Source organism: Triticum aestivum, chromosome 2D (genome assembly GCF_018294505.1).
Source record: "Triticum aestivum cultivar Chinese Spring chromosome 2D, IWGSC CS RefSeq v2.1, whole genome shotgun sequence".
Lineage (NCBI taxonomy): Eukaryota > Viridiplantae > Streptophyta > Magnoliopsida > Poales > Poaceae > Triticum > Triticum aestivum.
This window is the reverse complement of record NC_057799.1, coordinates 146,191,956-146,219,749: the sequence shown is the minus strand read 5'-3', so window position 1 is coordinate 146,219,749 and position 27,794 is coordinate 146,191,956.

Here is a 27,794-nt window from a genome sequence, read left to right as displayed (position 1 = left end):
CATTGTCTTCACTGTTTCCGTCGTTTTTCTTCATTGGCTATATATATATATGAGTTTATGTCCTCTACAGCATTCACTTATGGCTAATTCTTCAAGTTGGTTTTTCTGCTAAGTGAATGTGATCGGACCCTTCCCCCTCTATGCTATACTCAACCCAATCTATTCACAAATTCTTCATGTGCGTTCTATTTGAAACTCTTTCAAAATCTTCACCGTGTCCTTGTCAGCTGAAGAATTTGCGAACGGAACTTTAAAACTTTTCTTATCCAAATTTTCGGCTTTGCCGCTCAAACCGTTCCACATCCCATGATAATACTTATCTATTCACCCACGATCTCACACGATCGCCACCTCTCATACGTGGGTGACACATGTCAAGTGAATGAGAAGGGTCAGGGGCACGTTCGTCCAAAACTTCGGGCGAACAGTTTTTCACCGTGGCTATAAATACCCCCTCTCCCCTTCCTCACTTCCTTTACTCTGCTCGACCTCTCTGCAGCTCGAGCTTCTCAAAACCCTAGTGCCGCTGCTACTTCATCATCGCCGGTGAGGAAGAGCTTCACTGCCTCGACCTCGTCGCCGACGTACTCGCGCCGGTCGCGGATTTCTTCCCTCCGCCGCCGCCGTAGCCGTCTTCGTCCGTCGAGTTAGGTCGTGGAAGATCTGCACAGACGAAGTTCTCATCTCTACCTCACAGTTCGTCGTGTTCTTCGTCCAGGGTAATTAAAAGTTACTTTTACTGCCCTCTTTGATTCAAATTATTTCTACAAAATCTTCAAGGGTGTTTATTCTTCAAATCCTCACACACTAAACACCTCACATGTCATCTATTCTTGATTCATTTCTCTAAGCTTTAATTTTTCTTCAAGATTCCTCAATTGTGTGGATCTTCGATCTATACAACTCTGGAACCTAAGACAAAGAACGCTTAGTGAAATTATTCAAGACTCATCTGGTCAAATTCCTCAAACTTGTTCTTTTTGAAAAACCTTCTGAGAACGCATATGACCTCTCCAAATTCCTTGCAACTATACTCTGTTCACAGGTACTCATGTCCGCTGCTGAATCTCTAGGTTCTCATCAACTTAACTCATTTGCAGCGTTCCTCGAAGAAAAGTTGCATACTTCTTCAGAGAGTTCAATTGTTCAAATTCCTCAACTGAAGAAAATGGTTGATGGAAAGAAGCCACAGAAAGGAGGAAAGAAGCAGTGAGGAAATTCAACGAAGACTCTGCTGCTGCTGCTGCTGCTGAGGCCTCTGTCAAGCCTAAGAAGGCCATGTCAAAGAAGCCTGTGCACAAGCCAAGTCCTTCACCTTCAATGCCCTCAAGGCCAAGTTCCTCAGCAATGCCCTCACGGCCAGTTCCTCACGCTGCTCCTGATCCTCCAAAGTCCTCAGCTGCTCCGATAAAATCCTCAGCACCTGTGCATCTCGCCACGTGCCAAAGGACGACAGGCATCTCTATTGCCTCAGGAGCTTCTGCAAGTTCCTCAGCTGCACCAAATTCCTCAGCTGTCCCCTCTCTGCTGAAGAAGAAGACTACTGCTGGACGAGGTCCTCGACCAAGTCCCCGCAAGAAGCAGGTCGCCTTCCAAGTACCGTCTGAAGAAGACGAAGCTGATGATGATGAACTTGCTGAAATCATCAGAGATAGGCAAGTCAGGGCCGCTAGAGCCAAGGGCACAAATGTGCCTCTGCTTTTGGATCCAAAGTTGATCCTCGATTACATTGATCTCTGGCACAAGGACCCAAACACTCCTATGCCTGACTTCAAGCTGACTCCTGGCCAAAATCATATGCTGACTGCCTTCATCCAAGAAGAGAAATGGAAATTTGAGAAGGCCAGGTAGATCAAGAAAGCGCAGTACAGGAAGGAGAAATTCCTGAAGAACAACATTGTCTCTATGACAACTGATGATCTTGTGAAGATCCAGTCTGAAATCAAAGTCCTCAGCGATGATTTCAATGCTTACTATGCTGATTGGCAAGGAGCCAAGGTCAGGTTTGTTAAACTGACTGAGAAGTTCACCTCCAATGTTGTAGCCCCATCGCAACAAGAAATTCCTCAGACTGAAGCATCTGCTCAGCCAACTGAAGAACATGCCAGCACCGCTGATGACATTCAGGCTGCTGAAGAAAATGTGAGTTCCTGGGCTGATGACTGCATTCCAGCCGCTGATGAAATTTCCAGGGCATCCACTTGTGGTGCGCCTGAAGAAAATGAAGAGGTCAGGGCAACTGCATCAGTTGTGCCTGAAGAAAATCAACCACATTCCTCTGCTCCTCCTGCGCCTACCCCAACTCCAATTCTTCCATCTGCATCAGATGTGAAGAAGACCAAGGCTGCAGAGCGTGCATTAGTGAAGAAAAGGAAAGCATCAGCTTCATCAGATTCTTTAGCTCCGAAGAAGATGAAGAAATTGACCAGATCAGTTGCAAACCCCATTGATGTTGTTCCGATCTCAACCATGCCATCAAAGGACCTTGTTCCTTTTGATGAAGAATATGTGATCCCTAGCGGATCTGATGAAGAAAATCCTTCTGTTGCTTCGTCAGAGCAGATGGATGAAGAAATTGAAGTGGATGAAATCCCTTCAACTCCAGCTGTTTCCTCGCCTATGCCTCAGTTTACTGCTGAAGAGGCCGGCGTTGAAGAAATAGAAGATGAAGACGTGGACATTGGCTGTACCACACCAGTGATGAATGATGACTTTTGGGAAAGTCAGCACCCCAACTCTCCACTCTTCACACCTTTACAGCAAATTCCTCAGTCCCCTGTTGCTACTGAAGTGCAAATGGGATCTGAAGAACCTCGTGCAACCCCATCTGTCCATGAAGAAATTCCAGACACTAGTGCTGAAGAAAATGTACATGAAGAATTGAAGACCCAGGCTGTCACTGGAGTAGAAGCTGAAATTCCTCAGCCTAAAGAATCTGAGATTGCGATTCCTGAGGTGATAATGCAATTGACTGACACTCCTCAGCCCAAGCCAAAGTATCCATTCTCAAAGAAGCAGAAATTCAAGGCTGATGATTTCTTTGGCGAGCACGTGTTCTTCACTGACTACAATCCCTATGATTCTGCTCGTCTTAGAAGGAAGCGCTTCTGTACCGCCATCCAGGCCAACTTCTATTCTTCACTGCTCTTCAACAAGGACAAAGTCTTCGACCACGAGCATATTCCTCATGTGCACATGGAATCACTGCCATGCTTCACTCCTGTCCTCAGTGTGCTTCATGACACAGGCCTCCTCAACTTTTGCACATACATAGTTGATTGGAATGAAGAACTCATTCTTCAATTCTACGCAACTTTGCATATCACAGGAGATCCTGAATATGTGAACTCCTGGGTTTTGGACTGGATGACTGAAAATACTCACTATAAGGCACCGGCCACTGAATTACTTCACGCCCTGCCCATCAGTTCTCCACCTGAAGGAGCTCGTTGCATGTACCAAGAACCTGAGCTTACTGATCACTATATGCAAGTGCTGATGAAGCCATTGAAACCAGGTCAAGCCTCAAGGAAAAAAATTCCTCGTGAAGGAATTGCAGTATGTACCAAGGACAGTCTATCGCATTCTGACGAAGACTATGAGTCCAATCAAAGGCCACGACTCATCTGATGAGGAAATTGTTGGCATCATGAAGAATCTGGTTTTCAACATCATTCATGGCATTCCTGTCAATTATCACGATTTCTTCATGAGGACTCTGGCAAATGTTGCACTTTCATCGTTTGAGCTGAAGCCTTATGCACCGTGGATTATGAGATTCATCAGAACAAGGTCTTCACTCAACTACAAAGCTGATTTTCAGAATCACCTCAGCTACTTGCCCCCGATTGAAGTCCTCAAGCGGACCTATTCCTCAGCTGACGAAAAGGGCAAGGCACCAGCTGTTATAGATGAAGGCATTCGTCCATTGGATGGTCAATTTCGCAAGGCTGCATCTTATTCCACCAATGATGACTCTGCCACTCATGATTCTGCTGCCCATGCCTCCAAGCCAAATCCTCAAGCTACTGCTCCTCGTGTGATGACTGACCGTGAACTTATGCTAAGTCTTCACCAGAAGGTGGATCGAAACCATAAATGGGTTAAGCGTCAGTTTGGTTCAATTCTTCACAACATGACTGCTACACATAATGAAGTGAAGAAAAACCATTACTACCTCCATGAAGTCTTTGGTCGCACCTGGGCTGTTCTGTCTCACATTTACAACAAAGAAGATCTGAAGAACATGGGTCTCAAGGAGAACTTTGACTGGTCTGCACCTCCACCAAAGAAATACAATAAGGTCAAGGTTCCTTCCTTGGTGGCCAGCTCCTATATGGGCGTTTTTTTCTTCTTAAGTTACAACTCTCGTTCTTCCGATGACTTTGCTGGATCGAGTTGTAAACTTAAACTCTATGGTGACCTGATACTTTTGCTGTGTTCTTCTGCATGCTTATTCCTCGCTAATGTTAATGCACGCATGCTGAATTACATCAGTCACCATATTTCATCATGCATTTCAAATTCTTCATATTATATGTCAAATGCGTGTATGAATTACAAGATATATGGGGAGATCTCCATGATTCTACTCTTCAAGTGTGCATTGCTTCAAGAGCAAATTCCTCACTATGCACATCTTCAGGGGGAGTTCTTCTATATCTTGCAATCAAATTCCTCAATAACAGTATTTACACTTCATATGATTATCCACGTTGAAAACTTAACCTATATTGTCATCAATCGCCAAAAAGGGGGAGATTGTAAGTGCATCTAGTGCCCCTTAGTGATTTTGGTGTATTGAAGACTTATAGGTTAAGGGACTAATGCGTTTGTGAGTGTACACAGGTCTATAAGTCTATGAGGAGTTTGATAATTATAGAGATAGTCGACCCCTAAAAATGAAGTTCTTTGACTGAAGACTTTGGTATTCTGAAGACTTTCTGAAGACTTTGAAAGTGAAGAAATTGGTGTAACCTTGAAGACTTGGTATTCATTTGAGGAACATGAAGCGTGAAGACTTTTGTTTTCGTAGTTTCATTTTCTCTTTCTTGAGTCATAGGAAACACCGTACTGTTAAAGGGGGTCGAGGAAATACTAAGGAAAAATTTACAAGTGATGCTCAACTCAAAATCCTACACCTACCAATCCCTTTGAGTGAAGCCATTGGAAATCTCATACAGTTCAGTCATATTCTTCAGTGACAGAGACGAAGTTCTTCTGGTCTCTGAGGAATTTGTTCTGACTGAGGAGTTAGGAATTCGCCAGTGCGGATTGCCTACACTATGAGGAACATGATAGCCATGAGGAATTAGACACTCAAAATTCCGACCGTTGCTGTGCTACGCGCCAGCTGTCCCAAAATATCTTCCCACCTAACGGTCATATCATTGAAGGGCATTTATGTCTTATCATGTCGGGCTGCTCCCTAGGCTATAAATAGCCGCCCCCTACAACCACTAGCTGGTTGGCTGCTCCGAGAGAAACTGACATTTGTCATTTGAGAGCATCCCATCCTCCGAGGACTTTGAGCGAAAATCATCAAGTGAGGAAAACCCAAACCCAAACACCTACAAACCCAAAGTGATTGAGCATCACTGAAGAGATTGATCCTGCGTGGATCCGACGCTTGTTACCTTTGAAGACTGTGCTTCTTCCAGACGGTTAGGTGTCATGGTCTAGAGCATCCAAGAGGAATTGTGGATCACCGAGTGACCAAGTTTGTGAAGGTTCGGAAGTCACCTGAAGACTTACCACGAGTGATTGGACGAGGTCTGTGTGACCTTAGTTCAAGGAGAATATGGTGAGGACTGTGTGTCCGGGACTGTGTGTCCCCAGGTTTAAATACCTAGCCGCTCCAACCAGATGTACAACTGAGACAGTAGTTGGAACTGGTCTACCAAATCATTGTCTTCACCAAGCTTACTGGTTCTATTTCCTCATTACTATGTTGTGTGCTTGTCATATTTGTGTTTGAAGACTTTGACAGAAGACTTTCTCAATTTCCTTAGTTCAATTTCTTCAGTCTGTTTGTCTTCATCCTGTGCTATCCTGTGTTTGCGCTTTCTGTACTCTGTGTTTGTCTTCATTTCATCATGATGACCATGCCTATGTTCTACTATGCTCACTCTTGAGTACTTATTCCACTGCAAGTAGTTCTTCGCTAAGGACTTTCCTCGCCCGCAAATTCCCTAGTGAAGAATTCATAAAAATCGCCTATTCACCCCCCTCTAGTCGATATAACGCACTTTCAGGTATAAATGCTTGACCAAGTTCCTTATTGAAAAGGCTTTGAAATTGGAAAAATAGATTCTACTCTTTTTACTAAAAGGGTTAATGGAGAACTATTTGTGTGCCAAATCTATGTTGATGATATTATATTTGGTTCGACTAACCCTCACTTTAGTGAGAAGTTTGGAAAGCTAATGTTGGAGAAGTTTGAGATGTCTATGATGAGTGAACTCAAATTCTTTCTCGGTTTGCAAATCAAGCAAACTAAGGAAGGTACCTTTGTCTCTCAAACAAAGTACACCAAGGACTTATTCAAGAAGTTCAATATGCAAGATTGCAAAGGTATGACTACGCCCATGCCTACTAGTGGACATCTTGATTTGACCAAAGATGGTGAACCGGTCGATCAAAAGGTTTACCGCTCCATGATTGGTTCATTGTTATATCTATGTGCCTCTCGTCCCGATATTATGCTAAGTGTGTGCATGTGTGCACGATATCAAGCGGCCCCTAAAGAATTTCATCTTAAGACTGTGAAAAGGATAGTGAGATACTTAATACACACACCAAATTTTGGCATTTGGTATCCTAAGAGGTCTTCTTTCGATCTTGTTGGTTACTCCGATTCGGACTATGCCGGAGACAAGGTTGATAGAAAGTCCACTTCGGGTACTTGTCAATTTCTTGGTAGATCTCTTGTGTCTTGGTCCTCCAAGAAACAAAACTCGGTATCCTTATCCACCGCCGAAGTGGAATACATTGCCGCTGGTTCATGTTGTGCTCAATTACTTTGGATGACCCAAACTCTTAAAGATTATGGGATATATGTGAAACATGTTCCATTGCTTTGTGACAATGAAAGTGCTATCAAGATTGCTCAAAATCCCGTGCAACATTCTCGAACTAAGCATATTGAAGTTCGTCATCATTCCATTCGAGATCACGTTGCCAAAGGGGACATTGATCTTAAGCATGTTCGCACCGATAAGCAATTGGCAGATATATTCACCAAACCGCTTGATGAGAAAGTCTTTTGCCATTTGAGAGGAGAATTGAAAATCATTGATGCTTCAAACTTGGAGTAGGAATTCCATTTGGATACATGCAAGGCATGAGCCTTTGACTAATCCTTGATATTTCTTTCATGATGCTATTTATATGTCTTGGATATATTTGCACCCTTGCATGCTATCTAACCCTTGTAGGTACTTGGATGAATCTAAATCTATGATATTGCAACTCACTCCCATCTTGAGCAATTTCTACATCACCAAGTCTCTACACAATGGTGGTTGTAGACAAGGAAGCACGAAACCCTTCAAACATATCCTTTGACAAATTCTATATTAAATTTTATGATTGTCATTTTGGTTACACAAGTGCTCTTCCTTGCAAAACTAACCCATGTAGGAAGATGAACTCAAATTCCAAGTGGTGCTCCCAATTCTTGATAAGCTACATCAACCTTGAGCAACCCACACAAGTTCAACTACATGATCAAGATCAACATCACCACCCAAGGTATGTTATTCCATCTTAGAGAAGCTTTACTCCAAGTCATGGGTCAAAGCAACTCAACAAGATGTGAATACATCAAGATGCTTAAATGAAAAATGGCAACCCCATTTTGAGCTTAAACGATGAGTATGACCTATTGATCAAGTGACCTCACTTGACTCCTAAGTCAATATACTCTAACATAGGTGACTTTGTCACTGACCAATTCTAGATGAAGTTCTCTTGTGTTTCTCTGTGCTCTTGCATTTGTCTCATGCATATTTGTTTCCCCTTTCAAAAAAAACTTCATCTAGATCTTTTCATTTCATTTCTTTTCTGCATTCCCTGCATCCAATTCATTGCAAATCTTTTAGTTAATTCCTTGCAAATCCTTGTGAGATCTTAATTGCCTAGTGAACTGAGGTGACAAGTGTTTTCACTGTGATGAACTCGGTCACACCGGTTTGTTTTCTTCGGTCCAACCGAATTGTTTCGGTGCCACCGAAGCACACAACTCGGTGCTACCGATTTCACTGCAGAAAAGACAGCTTGCCACTTGTTCCTGCATTCTTTTTACTCCAGCTTCACTCAATGATTCTTGTCCTCTACCAGCATCATATTCGACTTGCTGCTTTGCTTTGTGACTCAAGGACCAAACCCATTTGAAACAAAAATCCAGAAGAACCCTTCTTGGAAATTGATGTCAAAGGGGGAGAGAGAGATCACATCAAAGCTCAATCATTTTTATAAAGGGAGAGAATGCTCAAGGGGAGAGTGTAGAAACCCCAGATGCTTGGTGTTCAAGAGGAGAGAAGTCACATGTCTTTAAGAGGGGAAAGACATGTTCATATTTGATTGTTTGCATTAGCTCTATTTCCTGTCTTTGCTCTGATTTTCTGTTCCCTATCTTCTCCCAGTATCCCATGCTAGATTCAGGGGGAGCAAGACATCTAAGGGAAGGAAATTCTTGAATTCATTGCACATCTTTACCTTTGGGGACATGTCTATATCCAATAGAGTACTCAGTACTCACTCTCTACATGTCATCCCAGTCTTGGTACTCTTGTGGTTTCTTTTGTTTGCTCTGGCTAGTAGGTGCATCTGTGTTATCTAACCTTGTTTACTCAGGTTCATTCCTTCGTAAGCCAACTCAAGACCACAAGGTAAGTATATGCATCATAGTCATGTGTATGAGGATTTCTTGCTGTTGTACATACTGTTTGCAAGAAGGACTCATGAGCATGAAGGTACATTTCCCATATTCACATCATTTGCTCTGATGCATATAGCCAAGATACATGTAACACATTGCTTACTCTGTCATGCTTACGCATTCACGTGCTCCTATATTCCATATTTACATGTTTGCATACATGTAGGGGGAGCCTATGCATGTTACATGTCTTTCCAAAGCTTTACTTGTTATTCTCTATATATTTATCTAAAGCTTTGATGTATGTTGTCATCAATTACCAAAAAGGGGGAGATTGAAAGCACAAGTGCTCCCTGGGTGATTTTGGTAATTAATGTCAACATATCTCTTGTTGGACTAATGCTTCTACCTAGTATGTTTCAGATAAGTTCAAAAATGGAGTGGCATGGACTAGAGGATGTGGAACCCCTTCATGATGCTGAGGACAAAGGATTGGCTCAAGCTCAAAGCTCAGGACTCTACATTTTCAATTTTAGTGGTCCAAGATCACATTGAGTCCATAGGAAAGCCAATACTATTAAGAGGGGATGAGGTGTTGCTTAATGGCTTGCTTGCTCAAAGTGCTTAGTGATATGCTCCAAAGCCCTTCAACCAGTCTCTCACATCCACATATGTCCCAAACCAAAAGTCAAACTCGGCCCCACCGAAACTTTCTATCCGGCGCCACCGAGTTCAGTTGACATAGCCACTGCCAGAAACCCTAATCGGTTCGGTCTCACCGATGGGATCTCGGTCTCACCGAGATGGGCTTGCAAACTCTCTGTTGCCTATTGCAATAATTTCGGTCCCACCGAGATATGCAATCGGTCCCTCTGAGTTTGCTTGGCCAACTCTCGGTTTCTCTTATTACCCAAATCGGTCCCACCGAGTTTGTGTAATCGGTCTCACCGAGATTACGTTATGCCCTAACCCTGACGAAATCGGTCTCACCGAGTTGACGTGTCAGTCCCACCGAAATGCCTAACGGTCACATTATGAACTAAATCGGTCTGACCGAGTTTCACGATTCGGTCCCACCGAGTTTGGTAAATTGTGTGTAACGGTTAGATTTTGTGTGGAGGCTATATATACCCCTCCACCCACTCTTCATTCGTGGAGAGAGCCATCAGAACATGCCTACACTTCCAACATACATTTTCTGAGAGAGAACCACCTACACTTGTGTTGAGGTTAAGATATTCCATTCCAACCACATAAATCTTGATCTCTAGCCTTCCCAAGTTGCTTTCCACTCAAATCATCTTTCCACCAAATCCAATCCTATGAGAGAGAGTTGAGTGTTGGGGAGACTATCATTTGAAGCACAAGAGCAAGGAGTTCATCATCAACACACCATTTGTTACCTCTGGGAGAGTGGTGTCTCCTAGATTGGCTAGGTGTCACTTGGGAGCCTCCGTCAAGATTGTGGAGTTGAACCAAGGAGTTTGTAAGGACAAGGAGATCGCCTACTTCGTGAAGATCTACCCGAGTGAGGCAAGTCCTTCGTGGGCGACGGCCATGGTGGGATAGACAAGGTTGCTTCTTCATGGACCCTTCGTGGGTGGAGCCCTCCGTGGACTCGCACAACCGTTACCCTTCGTGGGTTGAAGTCTCCATCAACGTGGATGTACGATATCACCACCTATCGGAACCACGGCTAAAAAATCTCCGTGTCTCCAAATTGCGTTTGCACACTCCAATCCCATCCCTTTACATTCTCGCAACTTGCATGCTTTACTTTCCGCTGCTCATATACTCTTGTCATGCTTGCTTGATATGTATTGTGAATGGTTAAACTTGTGCCAAAACTCCACATCAACTTAAGGAAATTAAAAACTGCTACTTTTCTTCTTAGAGTCTATTCACCCCCCCCCCCTCTAGACACCTCTTCTCGATCCTTTCAGCATGGCCCAACAGAGGCCCATATAGGTTAAAAAGGTCGGCCTAGTCAAAGGCACGTAGTACTTACTCAGGTACTAGTGGGCCAGCCCAATAACGGCCTGCTTAATAAAGGCCCATTTACGGCTCGAAGCCAGATCTGGCCCATTAATTGTTTGCCGAATATTTGGGCCCATTTACGGCCCGAAGCCAGATCTGGCCCGTTAATTGTTCGCCGAATATTTGGGCCCAATTACAACCCAGTGACTTTCGGCCTGTTAGAGGCCCGATGTAGACATGGGCCCATTTTAGCCCCGTGTGACTTTTGGCCTGGGAATGGCCCGTGCTGCCCATGGGCCATATATGGTCCGACGGGACATCGGGCCCACTAACGGCCCGTGATAAAGGTGGCAACAGCTAAGCCCAACGTGACTTTGGGCCTGTTAAAGGCCTGTCGCATAATTCGGCCCGTTGATGTCTGTACTAAGCTTTCGGCCTCTTAAAGGCCCATGATATCAATGGGCCAACTAAGGCCCGAGATATGTTTCGGCCTGGTAACTGCCCATGATATAACTGGGCCCAAAAAGGCCCGGTCTACATTTCAGCCTGCTGAAGGCCCGTCGACGACTAGTGAAAATTGAGGCCCAATATGCATTTCGGCCTGCTAAAGGCCCATGGTTTCATCTGGGCCGTAACAGGCCAGTACAATATTCAGCCTGTTAATGGCCCAACGCTACCTGGGCCAAACTAAGCGCTGGGTCCACAAAAGGCCCAACTAAAATATAGGCCGGTGTAAGTTGTGGGCCTCGCGCAAAGTGTGAAGGCCCCAATGATTCGGGCCCAAGAAAGATGCAGGCCGGCCCAATTGTGGCCCGCTAAACACCAGGCCCGTTAGAGGCGAATGTTTCGGCCCGGTCGACTACATCTGATTTTTTTCAGATAGCGAATGATGGCAGTAACTAGTAGGAATTAAGAACAAACCTACTCTATACAATAAAGAAATTACGGCATAGTAACTAAGAATAAACCTACACTATACAATAAAGGATTTATGGTATATTACATCCACTGGGCATCGAAGTTCGCCACCAGTGATCATAACGCGCAACGAAGAAGCAGATTACAAAAACTGGGCACCATTGCAGCGTAACAAAATAATACTGAACCGAGACCACTTCCAAGACAGTTCAAGAAAGGTTAGCCTTGCGCGGGAACTGCTGCGCAAGCTGCTGAGCAAGGCTGTGAGACCGGCCTAGCATGTCGGTCATAGCTTCCAGGTGTAGCTGTTTAGCGATGAGGTTCTCATTGGTGTTCTCCGCAATCTTTCTTAGAGATAGGACTTCAAGTCGAAGTTGAGTTGCAGAATGCCTTTCTGCTAGAACTTGGGACTGAAGAAGTCGAACTGATTCAGACAACGAATTCTGTGAGCTTGTCTGACTGCTAGTCTCAAGTAACTTGAACACTGCATCAAGACAAGACTTTGGGGTTGTCTCGCTATCTTCAAGATGTTTTGCCTTCTTTGCTGCAATATATGTTGGGTTTGTCTCACAGCCTTCAGCAGACTTGTGCATGCCATCAGGCATATCACCCTGAAACAAAGCAGAGAGATGACAGGTTTTGCACGTGTATAAACAAAGATGATAACTGTGCTGTCAATTCCATCCAATTTCAAATTAGAAAATAAAGAGTAAGTTCAAAATATCAATAGCATAATTTGGCATTGTTCATAATGCGGGGAGCTTCACCACACTACTGGATTACCATGTCAACATAACAAGCATAGATGAAGGGCAAAGAAAATCATTGTATCTATTTTGGTTAATGTGCATGGCATGTTGTTCATATCATCAGCCACATCAGTAAGATAAAACAGGAGATGACAAGGTGCAAACGTGGGCTGCTTCACCACACACTGGATTATAGATCCACAAAAACAAGCATACATATAGGGAGTATTGAGTAATGTGCATGGTATGAATAAGGAATTTGGTTTTACAAGTAAAACTTAGAACTTACGGTTCTTGCGAACATGCATTTTGGTAGAAACAGCAAACTAAACAGCAGTAAACGATAGGGAGTATGAGCAAATTAAACAGCAGTTGAGGATAAAGGCTTTAGAAGGACTGACTTACATTAACAGTTAACACCGGCTTTATAATGCCCTTCTCCATGTCAAGGGAAGGATAACTCAAGAATTTCAGCACAGAATCTTCTTCATAAGCATTGCCTGTACTCTACATTTTGTAGAGAGTAATTATAGATATGATAATACTGGAAGGGATAGAGGATAATGAAGATAAGATGCAGATTGATGCTACATAATCAACTACCAATCCCTGGAAGTACAAGCATTACAGGACAAAATGTACTGACAAGAGCAATGGGCTACACTTCTGCACTGGCATTGTCTGTGTATTCTACTTTTTGGTAAGATTAAATATAGATCTGATCTTTTTTAGTAAATGGTGGGCGAGGGAGATAAGATGCAGAATGCTACACAATGAACCAATCCCTCTTCCCATAATACAAGAGTGTTTTGAACACTGGTGTACTGTACAAAACGTTCTTATATTATGGGACGGAGGGAGTAGCTGTTAATGTAAGTACAGTGATAGACGACGTTCAGTCCTTACAAGAGGACTGCAGAGCTAAACCTCTTCAAAAGCATTGGGTTGATTCTAAATTTATGTAAGAGTCCATACGGATCTTATAATGTCCACCAAATGGACGATAACGAGGCTAACATGTGCAGTGATGCTACATAATCAAACAGCTATGAAAGTAAGTATGGTCATACAGGGCAAGAGGTACTCACAAGAGCAATGCAGTGTGCAGTATAGTTGCGAGATTCTGTGGTCCCTTGAGAATGAATGTTCTTCTGCTAACAGTTTTCGTACAAGTGAGACGTTAAGGCAAATGCAGAAATGTAGTTCAAATTGTGATGTGATATCATAGATAGTACCTTACGCTGCAGCCGAGACCAATGTGTAACAAGATTATTCCAGTCACCGTCGGATAAATGTAGCACCGGAGACTTTACAGAAATTTCGTTTAGAGGCTTGCCATCGAAGTGCGCTTGCCTCAGGTAGGAACGATACTTCATCAACGAGTGCTTGAAAAGCGCAACCAACCCTTGCTCGTCTTCACAATCCAGTTTGGTCCTCGCCTATTTAAAAGAATGAAATCTTGTGTCTTCTGTCAGCAGAAACATATGCAGTAATGACCATGAATAACATTAGTACATTACTTACGCGTAAGTTGCGGAGGAAGACTGGAAATTGTTCTGTGTCTGCGGTATAATCTTTCCATGAAGGAAAGATGCGCACAAAGTTCCTGACAACAATATAAGCTTTGTCTTCTAAACTGGGAAGAAATGGAACAGGGGTCCTATTTGCTGCAATTGGGGCTCTCTCTGGTTCGAAAAGGGATTTGGCAACTGGATTTGGTGTACTCTTTGCTGGAATGGGGGTTTTGCGTCGTAGAGCTGGTGCTATGTCAACTGGCATAATCATAATGTTTGCTGCAGTTGGGGTCTGCTGAGTTGGGGCATCAGAAATGACCAGTGTAGTAGGGCTAGAGTCTGCTAGAGTTGGGGTGTTTTGTGGGTCAGGTGATATTGCAACTACACCTAATGGGCTATTTGATTTATCAGGTGCCACTACCTTTTCCAAATACTTTGCTTGTGCTCCTCCACGATCAGCAATCGCCCTCTTCCTTTTGAACGTCTGATACACAAGAACAACATTTGAATGGATAAATATGGTATGATGACAGATGGAATATGTACTGAAAATGGATAGGCAGGGCGTATTCACATACACGATGTGTAAACTAAGCTAATGGCAGTTCAACAAAGTAGAAGCAATGCAAAGCATCAGTTGCAAGATATGTGCGACAAATATAACCTTGGAAAGTTAGAGCAAGCACCTTGATGGGTGAATAAGATAGGGCATCTTCCTCTGACTCCTCCACTAGGGAGCTACATTGACTTAGGTCTCCCTCTAGCTCAGAATCACTGTTAGGATCATATTCTGAGCATGAATCTGTAGGTGGAGAGCGTTTGCATTGCATTGCATCCAGACTTGATTTCAGTCCCTTAATGCCAAGTTTGACAGCCATGGCATTGTTCTGCTTTATTCTTTTCATGCGCGCAAGCTCATAATCATTATGATGCTGTTCAGAATCTGAGATTCATGAAAACATAAAAAGTAGTCAGATTATCTATGGAATGCATTGCGGATTCAACTCGAAGAGTGTCTCCCTATAAACCCCTGCATATGCAAAGTTCACCCCCCAACCGTGCTGACCAGACCACACACAGAAATACAAACCCCTTATGTCTCTATAACAGGCAGACACACATTTCAAAACTGAAGTAGGAACATTAGAATCATATGAAATTCGTATTTGAACAAATAAACTAAGGAATTATGAGTGGCATAATGTTTAGCTTCAAGGGTGGAGTGTTGGTAGTGCGACACAAAGCAAGTAGGCAGATTGTATTCCATGTAAAAGATCGAAGCCTATGTAAAAGCTGGAAATGACACTTTCTTTCTATACAATGCAGTGTTCGTTGCCCACACATGATGGAAGAGATCACATAGAGAAATACTATTCACTCATGTCTACGGTTGCAGTATTTAGAAACAGGGTGGTCCACCCTAAAAGAATATTGACAACAAATATGACAAGGCAAGCATAGATGTAGTGAATCAATCATTTACTTGTGAGCTTACTAGGACAAGTATGCAGAATTGTAACTGCAGTAAGAGACCGTCCAAAATCTGAATCAAGAAGTTTGTCTAGCACTTATTGTTTGCAACTAATCGACGTGAATAATTGGATATTATATCGAATGAGTAAGAAAGACAAGTAAAATTGTCAACAAACCTGGCTTGCAGTAGTAATCTGGGTCAATGTCACTACGACCAACAATCCAAAATGACTAGTGTCTGTTCCTAGGGCCGGAATTTTGAAAACCCTGTGAACTTTACAGGTACTAAAGATTACCGAAATACATCTGAACCATTAAGTGTAGGTAGCACTGAGCACACAACAAACCCTAATGACAGTCCTGCCTAATGAGTAATGAATCAATTAGAAAATGGGTGATGAGGAGTGGCTGCTGAGTGTTGAGGACTTATCTCAGGATAAATCGGGTTGGCTTAGTGGGTGCTGCACGCCTGAGCCCTGAACGGACTGGGAAGGTAGGCACGGCGGCGCGCCCGGGCAGCGGTGACGCTGTTGGGCGAGCGGCTCCTGACCTCCTGTTAGTCCGGCGTCTCCTCCTAGAGTCATGCCGTCCGGGGACGGCAAGTCGCCGGCGAGGCAGGCGGCTGGGGGCGAGTAGAGATCGGAAGCGCGCAGCAGAACAGAGGGGAATCGGGGCCTGGGACGACCCAAAATCCCAGGGTGGGCCGGCCCACCGTGGGCACCCTGTAGAGATACACACCCGAGCGGCGAACATGCATTTTCGAAACTAATTTAGGAACATTTAGCTGACCAATTAAACGAATCTGTTTTAATAATATCAGATTCGTATTTGAACAACTAAGCTTGTTTAGCTTGATGGGTCGAGCAGTGCTATTATGACACGAAGCACGTATTCTGATCGTATAGTGATCATAAAAGGGGGAAACCGGAGAAATGATATTTAGCAGCCATTGTTTGCTTCGAACTAAGAACTAAATTCTAAGAGCTGAAAAGAAAGTAGAGTAACCAAGTTAAGATCTATTTTCTGGTTGAGATCAAAAAGTTGAGGAGATATGAAGTACCACCTCTCTTGCGGCGCCGTGTAGGCATCGGGGGTGCGATGGCTGTCGGTGGCGTTGAAGCAGATCTGCGACGGTAGACGGGTGCATCGGGGGATAAGTCCCGTTGCGGTGGAAGAGAAGGTCGTGTGAGCGGCCCCGGCAAAGAGGACGACGGCGCCGATGAAGCGAGAGGACGTGATGCAAGGCTCTTGGTCCGTCGCCGTGGATGAGAAACGTCCATCTCTAGCAGTGGACGACGCGGTCTTGGTAGGCGCTCCGGCATGGTGGAGGACGGTGGCGATGGATGTGGTGGAGGACGGCGGCGATGGATGTGGTGGAGGACGGCGGCGATGGATGGGGTGGCGGACGGAGGCTGGTGTGGGGATGGTGTTCTAGCGCGGACGGTGTATGAATGGGAAAATGGAGGGAGAGGTACGGGGAACCATGTTTTTGGGACGCGCCTGTCTGAAATATGGGAAAGTTACGAACTTAGCCCCCGTTTAAAATTTGGACGTCTCGTCGGTTGGGGATACGACGGTAATCTCGCATCTCGCCAATATTTGCCCAGAGCGATTTCGGGCGAGGAGAGGGTGGTTGGCGCCCACGGTGTATGAACGGGGCTGACAGGTAGGGCGGTTGTGTCACGTCTGAGTGAAGTTACAAACCTGCCCCTATTGAAAATATTTGCCTACATCGATTTCGGCCGAGTCGAGTTTGTTTTGCCGCCCACCGTGTATGAATGGGGAAATGGAGGGAGAAACAGAGGTCTTTCGGACGAGCTTGAATCAAATGTGTTTTGCCGCCCATGTTTGGCGCCCACCGTGTCGGAATGGGCTCAGAGGCGGTCGTGTCACGTCTAATTGAAGTTACTATCCTACCCCTATTTAGAGCAGTGGAAATCGGGCCGATGGATTGTCCGTGTAATGGGTAGACAGTAATTTCCATCTCCCAAACACTTGGCTTCGGGCAGCCGACGTGGGAGTGGACATTTTGCCGCTTCTTTCGAATTTTGGGACAATAAGCATCCACGTTTACCCTGGCAACTAAATTCGAATCCATTTTGTATTCCTATACGAATCTTTATAAATCATTCTATGTGTTTTTATATATCTTCAAAAGGACGACAAAGATGTATTCCATTGTCATATATGAATAAGGTTTACAAATGCCGATACTCAAATTCAGAAGCTAGAATCCAGTTTAAGGTGAATTCGAATATTTGGAACACTTCATGTCCAACTCAAATGTCACACGCAGCATAATGTGTACTCCCATTTAGATATGTACACAAGCGATGTATCAAGATTCAAATACCGAGTCAATCAACCAAGAATGTACAGAACTAACAGACATATAAACACTTATAGAGTATATGGATCAATAATATCAACTAACATACATAAGCCAGGCTGCTGTACTTTTCTTTGCTACAACAGCATCCTTTTTTTAGCCAAGCTACTACAGCATCTTGGCCCTTTCCGATGCATGCCACTTATGGTCCATCTATACTACTATTATTGCTGAATGCACATTCAGCCCGATTGGCATATTTGTAGGTCTGGCACAGCAATCAAAATGAAATGTCTCCGAGTCTTATCAATTAATACAGACTTGTGCTGAAATAAAATTACAAACCAAAAAACAAAAAAACAATTATTACATGATCTCTAAAACAAATGGTTTGATTGATTACATGAACAAACAACACAAAGGTTATTCAACGATGGAAAGAACATTTCACCTATGATTTACCAAGTGGGAATTTAATTTCCTTTTTTCCTTCAGGACCTTAACAATGTGGTCAGTCTCAGCTTGCTTCGTTTTGAAATCCACCAAATATTTAATGGTTGTCTTGAGTACTGCTACTGATTGTGCTGTTTGCTTCCTCAACATGTCAACTTCATCTCTAAGTGCAGAAGCAGAATCTCTTTCTACCACTAGTTTAGCCTCTAGAGCATCAGCAGTTGGCAATTCATAATGCACGATTGGGCCGGTGCCACTGCTGTGGGATGATACAACGTCCATGGGGACCTCGCTCTTTGATCTTGGGCTAACCTGTTTTGCCATTAAAGTTCCGATTGGATTCAGAAAAGTTGAAGTTAGCAAAACATCTCAACTGGGAGTTATAACAGCAAACCAGTTAAACAAACAAGGAATTAAAGAGTTTCAATTCGATGCTGAAAAGTAGTTATTAACATCATTGTAACCCGTTGTTGCAGCAGCAAAGCAGTTAAACAAACAAGTAGCTATTTAAGTTCAGGCAAACAGGTAATTCTTAACAGTAAGTATCAAACACATAGATAGGCGCAGTCTATAATAGGATTAACAGGCTGTGGCATTATGTAATCAGTAGCAAACTAAATTAAGCCAAGCAACGTAATTGAACAATTTTGCAATAAGTGGCTAACTAAAATTCCGAGAAGCAGGTAACTGAACTTACGCTAGTTCTTTGTACAGGCACACTGCAACTTCTTTTTCGCTTACAAGGTTGTACGAAGGAGTCCATGGCATCAATTGCTTGGATACGCAGTCCCAATACTTCTTTCTTCCCACACTGCATTGGTAAGTCGAATGGTTAATCTGGTAAGATGGTGCGTCCTTGATATGTTATATGAGGACGTGTAGTCAGACTAGTTGTAGCCACACACATCACACTGGCTTTTACTGTATATTTCATGCGATTACTTTTGGCATATCGAGATCTAAGCAATCTACAATAGGATGAAAAGACTGGCATCCTTCACATTATTGGCGAACTCAGTTCATAGAAACAAGCAATTCAACCATTCTGTGGGTAAATCAAAAGCGCCACTGGAATATTTTTCACTACCCCTATCATACACGCAAAAAGGGGCGACGCCACCATAGGGGCTGGTATGGGCGGCCGCCTCGGGTGGCTCGAAAGTGTGCACCTAGTTTGAGTCGTCCAGGTTGGCCCAGGCTAGTTTTGTTCGTCCCAACGCACGAGCAGGCAATGTAAAAAATGAAGAAAAATGTTTCAATTTGGATAGGCCAATAACATAAGTGCAAGGCAGGCCCTATAGCAGGCTCGCGGCCCAAACGAGCGCCTCCCATATCGATCGACAGCAGGAAAAATCCCAATTCATCCGCTCCAGCCTCCAGTCTGGTTCGCTCCTAACCTAGCCGCCGCTGGACAGACCGACACAGCACTTCCTCGCGCCCTCGTTGGAGGGCGGTCGCCGGGCTTCAAGCGAACGGAAGGACAAGAAGATGAAGATCCAACCCTGGGTGTAGCCTGCGTGGGAGGCAGCGGCGGCAGCACGGGCATGGCATCGAGCTTGCGCAAACGGACAGTCGCAGCTTGCAAGAGTAGCATGCGCAACGAGCAGGTACATCACATCCCTGATTATATCTAATTCAACTCTTCAATTTCTGGCCAATAGTTAAACCTGACGGTGTTGTAAAACTGCTTGTATGTAGGGAATCTATGAGAAAATGAAACCAATTTCTACTTATTTTATAACTCCCCCAATCAATACTGAACTGACTGAATCTGATGTATCTAATCAAGTTTCCGGTGCAAACATCCAAGCTCATGTTGTTCTTGAGCCTGAAGTGTCTAATGAACAGACTGCTAATGAAGGATTTGATGCAAACATTTTACATGCTCCTGGTGATGAACATATAGTGTCTAATGAGGCATCTAATGCAAGCATTTTGCAAGCTCCCATTGAAGGATTTAGTGTCTAATGATGATCTGCTATGTTGAGAGAGACATAGAGATTTGCAGGCATTGATGACAAGCAAATTATAGTGCATTTTCATGGCTTGAGGAAACGTCGAGGCCATCTACCAGAAAGTCCCCGTATCATGACAACGTAGCATAAATACTTTTCTAATCTGTTGTTTGAAACTATTGGCATACTTGTGCAGGATAGATATATTGATATGCAGTTTGCGCACTGGTTATAGGTGCAATTACACTTCGATATTTTCAGCCAGAGAACGAATAATTCAAGCAGGTACAGACCATGTTTGTAGTCCTTGTACACCATGTTGCATTTTGTGTTTTTTGGTGCTTGCATCATTTAGTGTTTATAATCTGAACTACTTTGGATCATTAGCTGGTTTTCAAAGTGCATGTAGCTTCACATTTCTCAAGTTATGTTGATTTCCGGAGTGCAAGTGCCTTCGTATTTTTTAAGTTAAATGTTCGCCCCTGGTAACTTGAATTCGTGGATCCGCCACTGCACACAAATCATACACGAATGCCAGTACGAATTAAATGAAATGCAGGGACTTACGCTAGCTCGTTGTACAGGCTCACTGCAGCTCTGCTTGCGCTTGGGATGTTCCATGTACAAGTCCATGTTACCACTTGCTTGGATGTGCAGGCCTTGTGCTCCTTGCATCCCCCTCTGCATTTTTGACACGGCGAATGGCTGATCAAATAAGAGGAATCGACCTTGCTGTTGTACCGGAGGACAGATACTTACAAGGTTATACGGGTGTGCAGGATGTGTACCAGATCCCGTAGCGCCGTCATGCTTCGCTAAAAAATGGATTTGCTTGTTTCAGATGATATCTCCAGAAGAAATAAGAGTTAAAGTCAGAGTTGGATAGGCGTGTAAGCTAAGAGAGCAGTGAAAGGATATCCAAACATCGTCGGAACAGTGCACAAGGGAGTGATGTGTGGATACCTAGTTCGGGCCGGCGTTTGGGCATGCTCGCCTAGCTAGAGTGCGGGTCACTTCAGAGCCGTTGAGGGTGATGCGCTGGCGTTGGCTGGCCGCGCACGGATGCAGATCTTGAGTGGCAGCGGAGCGCTACGATGCGGTGGACGAGACCGTTGGTGAAGCCCCAGCGGCCTCGGGGGGCGGAGGCGCGACGATGTGCTCGGTGAAGTAGCCCCGGTGAGCTGGGAGACGGCGTCGGTGAAGCGCACCTGATGCGGTGGAAGTCGGTGTCTGTGAGGCACGTCGGTTGCGGCGGCCGACGTTGTCGGTGGACCACCCGGTGCGGTGGACGAGGGCGTAGATGAGGTAGCTCCGGTGCGGTGGTGAAGCGCGACCGTCGTCGTCGTCCGGCACAGAGGTGGGGAAAGAGACGAGACGAGGGGCGATTCGAACTTTGCTTGGGTTGGCGGCGAATTAGGGATTTGAGCAATCTGGGCGCGGAAGGGGACGGTGGAGAAGGGAGATTTTGCAGGGCTGGAATTGGGGCCGCCAGATATTTCAATCCGAAACGTGGAAGCGCGAACTTATTTTGTCGTCGTCCTTTTTTGGGGGGGGAGGGGGGAGGGAGGGGGGTGGGTGGCTGGGTGCTAAGCGTCCGTCCGACACACGCGACCACCACGACACGACCCTGGTCTGCCTGGTGCGCCTACATTTGAGAATGCAAAGGAATCTTCTTTCATTTGCAAATGAATCTGTATGTATTACCATGCCCGTGTTTTCCTTGCAATAATTAGTCATTCGAAACGAGATACTATAAATTAATTAATGAGGAGTTATTTGAAAAAAAAATTGAAACGGTATCCACGCTAACGTGGATTAGAGTGTGTGTCACATAATTAGTTATTTGAATTAGAGTGTGTGTCACATAGCGATCTCCAATTCTAACGTGGATTTCGCATTTCACTGTATCCACGCTACTTTTTTAATACAAATTCATATGTATATGATGAACACCATGGTAGTGAGAAAACTTTTGGATGGATTCAAACATATGACCTACAAAATAGCACAACAAATCGAGTCAATGTCAACTTTTCGAAACCTAGTATGGCACGAATTCGAAATAATTACCCATATGCATGGTCCTCAGTTCAAATCTTACAATGTACACCGAATTGAAACATCGATATTAAGTCTCGTACTATCTACATTCAAATATTGTTTTTAGCCCCCCCCCCCCGCACACACGCTACATACTTCCTGTATCGGTCAATCTTCCTCTCCTAACCACCTTAGGAAGCTATCGGTTTCCAACACACATCCATTCTTTCTCTCCATGTTTCGATCTCTAACTCTCTCAACTACACAACCCCCTTTTTCCACTCTGTTACAAAATGTATTTACCTCACACACCCGCCATTGCACCCCATGCCGAGCTCTCTCTCTCTCCCCTCTCCCTCTCACCCTCTCGCGCTAAATACATGCATTGCCTATCTAGCCCCCCAACCTCTCGTGCGCACGCACGCACGTTGTCTATCTAGGTCACTCCCTCGAGACTGTCTCACTCTTTCTTCCGCACGGCGGGCCACACTCGCTCAATCTCGCTCTCTTTATCTGAGTCTCGTTTAACCTCGTTTTCTTTCACACACAAATGATATATCTCCCTGTTCGGGCCTCGATCGACACACTCTATACTCTCTCACGCAGATTGTCTATCTAGGTCAGTCCATCGAAGCCGCCCCCACTCTTTCGACCTCATGGCGGGCCACGCTCTCTCTCTCTCTCTCTCTCTCTCTCTCTCTCTCTCTCTCTCTTTGTATGTCTCGATTGACCTCGCTCTTTCTCGGACAAAAACGATATATCACCATGTTTGAGCCCAATTCGACTTATTCACATTGTATACTCTCTCACGCACATTGTCTATCTAGGTCACTCTCTCCAACCCGTCTCACTCTTTCGATCGCACGACGACCCTATGTGATCGATTGACCTTGCTTCCTCCCACGCACAAAATATATCTACACGTCTGTGACTGGATCATCTCTCAAGCTCTATCTTACAGCCCTCACCCTTGCCAAAAGCTCAATCGGACAATATCTCTCCAGAGCATATATATTTGTTCAATGAATGTCGGACCACACTCACTTTGTCTCTCTATCTATATGTCTCTCGATTGACCTCGCTTTCTCACGCCGTATCTTCCACACATTGAAGCTACCTCTCCATCCCTCGCAAAGCCGGAGCTATTTACATTGCGAGGGGCACTCCAACCTTGGATTAATTTGTGTAGGCATTTATTCCGGTCGGTTTAGATTATATTTTCGTAGCATTCGGCCCACAACTACTCGAAACACCGTTGCAACCCCCGCAACTCCCCTAGTTGATTTCCCTCTGGCTCGGTCATCGCTCTCTCGCACGTCCTTTCTCGCCTTCAACGTCGCACCATGGTATTATTGCAAAAAACTCTGTTGTTCTCTTTAATTATTATAAATAAGCTACAAAACTACACACCGATAGTCCACTTGGAATGGAACAAATTTCGACCCACAAATTAAAGTGCTACAAACTACACACCGAGGGGCCCACATGTCATGAAACAAATTTGGACCCATATACAAATTAAAAAATAAAGGACGAGGATCGAACATGCGACCAGGGCCTTCAAGCCGCACGTCAATAGGCAACATACGTAGAACAACAATGTTTGTTGTACCTCCCTTTGTTCACATAATGTTTTTATATTACCACAGCCTATTTAATTGATAACATGTAATATTATTTTTAGTACTATTCGCCTTCACTTACTGGTGGGTTCCATGTGTGCTCTCTCTCTCTCCTCCCCTTCTGCGTTTAGACGCACGGGCAAACACGAAGAACTCGCGGGCGATGTTGCCGTTGACCATATCTGGACGCGTTCACAAGTTACGGCACCAGTTTCACGTGCTAGCAGCACTAGTCAGTGTGTACGTGCAATGCACGTTAATTTGGAAGTATATTAAGTGCATGCGGATATTAAGTAGGATATTATTTGCGTGTTATTATGTGATTCGCACTATTTTTGGCATGAAATTAACTGCACGCTAAACGTGTTGAGCGCTCGACATTGAAGCAGTCTAGGTCGTTGGATGGCAAGGAATACATGTGGCTTGATGATGTTTTATATTTAATTTGATACGGCTCTAGCAGAACATTCAATCGATCAAATCATAGTTTCGTTCAGTCTGACTCCGACTTTAAATTATACGATGATCGATCTAAAATAAACGGAAATGATAAACGTTCGGATTTTAAGCATGGCAATCCGAACGTTTTTCATGGCAAATTTAGATTACGCGGCGGCGGCGGGGGCGTCTTGCAATGGGAAGCGGCTCCTCTGCCGTGCTCTGTGTGTCATCGGGCCACTGACCGACGGCGACGGCGGCGCCTTGCGCCGTTGTTGGCGTACTCCTGGACGTTGGCCTAGCTTCAAGGAAGGCCAAAATGTTCTGGACTTCGGAGCGAGTCAACTGGCAGGAGCAGGCGACTGGCGTTGGTGCAAGGAAGCGGTCGACGGCGGTCATCCATGCCGCTAAGGGGGGCACTGGCACCCGCGCGGGGACAGGTGCTGTTAACGACGCGGCGGAGACATTCGTGTGCACAGGCACCGGCACGGGCGCGCACGTCAGTGCACGCGTAGGTGCATGCGCTGGCAGGTGCACGGGCACCGGCACGGGCGTGCGCGTCAGTGCACACGCAGGCGCATGCGCTGGCAGGTGCACGGGCGCGTGAAAGTCGGCGGGGACCTCGTGGAACCCCATGGCATCAAGCTCGGCGACAATGTGTGGCTCCCAGCCCATCAATGCCACGGGGATGGGCGCTGGCGTAGTCGGGGCACCGGGAGCCGGAACGGGAACGGGGACAGGCGCGACGTCTTCCCGCAAGGCCAGTTCAAGCTCGTCCCAAAGCGCCTTATGTTCTTAAGACTCCGGCTGGGTGTCTTCCTCAGGAAACTGGAAGACTACGGGCAGACCATCGTGATGCGGCATGGCGTACGTTTAGGTCAGGCTGGTTGGTGGTAGACGACAGGAGAATCGGAGAGGAAGAGAGAAGATTGTAGCGATACCGGGTAGTGCGGGGTTGATTTTAAACTGCGGCGCCGGCGACATTAAAAGTGGGAGCAGTTGGGACGAAGGTGGGCGGCGGAGCCTGGTCAAAGGGCTCGCCTCCCGGTGAGCCTGCACAGCGGTCTGCTCGCACGCCTCCCTGTCAGCCGGCGCAGCGGTCTGCTCGCACGCCTCCCGTCGACTCACACGCTTGCTCGGACGGCACCTGCCGATGAGAAGCGGGACTCGTGGCGGCACGTAAACGCCCACGGTTTCAATAGTGAAAGCGTTCGCCTTAACGTGACAGGTCTTTGTTCCAAAATACCTTGGCTCTTCATTTGTGCAACTTGTCATAAGCAGCTTGTCTCAAATTGAAGAAAAAAATTACGAAGTAATATTTGTGCCATATCACGTGACCATGCTCAGTTTCAAGAATTTATGGTCACTTTTGGATTTTCTGAAATTTAAGATCCAGGATTCGAAACAATATCATAACCTGCATCATGCAATAAATTTTCAAGCCATACATCTGTCCTGTTGTATTTCTTAAGAAAGGATTTGGTCAAACATTTTGCTTAGTTAGACTTCAGACAAGTTATATATGCAGAGCAAAAGGATAATCCCTCCGTACCAGTGCATTGCCTGATATATTAACTCAAGTACTAGGCACGAACAAACGGGCTCAATTCTGTGCTCATCCTGGTGTAGTAGTAGTAGTACTAGGCAATGCAGTTGACGGGTGACCTTGGCGAGCGGCGACCGAGGGAATTGAACCGTGCTCGGCACGGTAGGTAACGTTGTCTAGTTACTAAAGCATCCCTCCGTTGTTCATCGGTAGTCATTATGGACCGGGGACATGAGGGGAATTTCCTAGGGCTGGAATTCTGGCCGCCAGATATTTCGACTCGAAACGCGGAGGCTCGACTGGTTGGGGTTGCCTAATGTGCGTACCACGCACGCCACCAGAAGGACACGAGCCCGGTTTTTTTATTTTTTATTTTTTTAGGATCAACACGAGCCAAGGTCTGGCTGGTACGCCGTTGGGTCCTACCATTCGAGAATACGAAAGGAACCTTTTAAATTGCCGAACGAATCTATGTGTATTACAATGCCCGTATTTTCCTTGCAAATACTAATCTCAACGTGGTAATTGATTTATGACGAGTTGTTGAATTAGAGTGAGTTTGTGATATAGTGATCTCAACGTGGATTTCACATTTCATGGTATCCCTGGTAAGTTTTTCAATGCAAATTCAAATTTAAAAGATGAACAATATGGAGGTGAGAAAACTTTGTATGTATCAAGCATATGACCACACACACACACACACACACACACAGACACCCACACACGAACACAACAACAATCCAATAAGTATAGTGCATCTATTTTTCCAAACCATGCATGTATGACACGAATTCAAAAATACTCCTTCTGTTCCTAAATATTAGTCTTTTAGAGATTTCAACAAGCGACTACATACGGAGCAAAATGAGTGAATCTACACTCTAAAATATGTCTATATACATCCGTATGTGCCAGTCCACTTGAAATCTCTAAAAAGACTAATATTTAGGAACGAAGGGAGTAAAATGTAAGACATGCATGGTCCTCAATTCAATATTTAAAACGAACATGAAACTGAAACATGAATATTAAGTCTAGTACTACAGTACATGCAAATGTTGTGTTTAATTAGGCGGAGCTATGATTGTCGGGGGTCACCCCCTCGACCTTAGATAAAATTGTGAAGCTCTGTTTAGGGTTGTTTAGATTATATTTGTCCCCACCCTCCCAACCACCGATTGGTTGTGCACCCCCACCCCTCCTCCCCGGGAGAATATCATGTGCCCCCATACCTTAGATGCTATATGCCGATACGAGTTGCTTGGAGCTTGTAGATCTGAGATATAGCAGCTCACATGATGTCTTAATATTTTTACAGGAAACCTTGATGAGTTTGAGAATTGCACACAATTTGTACAAAAACTACTCAGATGCCCTTGGATCCCATATCCAACGACCTCGAAGCTCGTATCACCGTAGCATCTAAGATGAAGGAGGACATCATATTCTCCTGTATGTAAGAATATCATGTGCTACCACACCTTAGATGCTTTGGTGATACAAGCTCTTCGGAGCCGTTGGATTTGTGACCCAACACCTCCTCGGTGGTTCGAATGGTTTTTTGCAGAAAAGCCCCCAAAGAGTTCGGCCACTGCTTACAAGCACAAAGACTGCTCAGATGCCATTGGATCTCAGATCAAACGACCTCGAAGCTCGTATCACCGTAGCATCCAAGCTGCGAGAGCACCTTATGTTTTCTCGCACGGGAGAATATGAGGTGCTCCCGCACCGTAGATTCTATGGTGATACGAGTTCACGGAGATCTAACGGCCCACAGTAGGAGGTTTGAATGTTTTTGCAATATACGGCTGAGAGAGTTTGGGAATTGCGCAGAAAGTACAAGTACTACGCATGTGCCATCTGATCACTGATCATACGACCTAGATGCTCATATCA